Below are 1,286 nucleotides of genomic sequence, written 5' to 3' on the forward strand. Positions count from 1 at the left end.
GAAAGAAACTGCAAATTTATCCTACTGTATAAACCATTTCACTTTATAATTTTTTTCATTTATAAACATTTAAAAAATCTATACAAAATTATAAAAATAAAATTAAAAAAATAAAACGTTGGGGCCCAGATTGGTGGAAATATGTATCTAGCCTACAATATCTCACAAATGGATTATTGACAAAGCTGGGACGACCACCAGCTAGTCTAACCACCACTCACATCCCCCCAGGTCTCCTATGCAATTTCTTCACTAATTTCCTCTTTCTTTTCCTTCTCTGCTGGTCTCAACACATAATTAAAATAATCAGTCAAGGTTAGTGCACCTTAATTACTTACAACATCCATGGTCTAACAACGCTGACATCTTTCTTGGCAGTGTTAGCCAAGAACGCCTGAGAACCTCAGCCTCCATAGTAAACATAGTCTACTAAATTATTTGCCTGGGCTCAACCAGTCTCACTTTCAAAACAGTAACAGACACCACAAAATTGATCAATAATTGGAAACTCTTTATCTGTAGCAAAAGAGAGCTACTTTTATATTCTACAAAATCTGAAGTGGCAACTGCATATGTGTCTTATTTGCCACATTCAAAGAGTGGCTCACTTTCTAACATCCACTGTCCTCTTCCTCCTCTGTCTTCATTATTAAAAAATGATATATATCTATGGTGCTTAAAAATATAAAATATGAGGAAATGACAAAAAAAGCAAAATACACACAAACATACCGATTTTAACAAACCTATCTAAAAAATATAGCTAGTTAGCTGTTTCCATATGTAGACACAAAAATATTGAATTTTAATCAAGTAGGAGTTTAAAAAAAATAAAATTGCAGTCTTAAGAAATAAAATTACTCGTTGTTAATATATTATGCCTGAGTGACACACACACACACATATACAAAAACTGTAAAAAAAAAAAAAAAAAAACCCTCTAGATAAAACTTTTATAGCAATGTGGTTCACTACTTAGGAAACTACTTACATAACTAAGTAGTAACTTACATTAAGTTAAGGCAGTTAACATTTGACTGTGTGCCTTTCAAATAAGTTCTGTCTAAATTTTTCCTTGTCTCTGTATTTAAAAGGATTCATCCAATTATACCATGTGTTTTTTCTTGTTGTTGTTTTTCTCTCTACTATAAAACAGAACAATGTGCTCGTTTTTTCTGCTTAGATTCTTCCCATCAAAAATCAACCCTGTTACTCACTCTCAGAATAAGGTGCTCTGCATTTCAAGGAGTTTCCTCCTACAGACATCCTGTCACTCTCTCTTTCAT

At 32.7% G+C, this 1,286-nt stretch overlaps 1 protein-coding gene across 1 annotated transcript in view; it reads left to right on the plus strand.

The window, feature by feature from the left end:
- SPINK5 (serine peptidase inhibitor, Kazal type 5) overlaps positions 1-1,286 on the plus strand; it is a 99,028-nt gene that overhangs the window by 17,142 nt on the left and 80,600 nt on the right. The window lies entirely within an intron of this gene.

Source organism: Mandrillus leucophaeus, unplaced genomic scaffold, assembly GCF_000951045.1.
Source record: "Mandrillus leucophaeus isolate KB7577 unplaced genomic scaffold, Mleu.le_1.0 Scaffold1036, whole genome shotgun sequence".
Lineage (NCBI taxonomy): Eukaryota > Metazoa > Chordata > Mammalia > Primates > Cercopithecidae > Mandrillus > Mandrillus leucophaeus.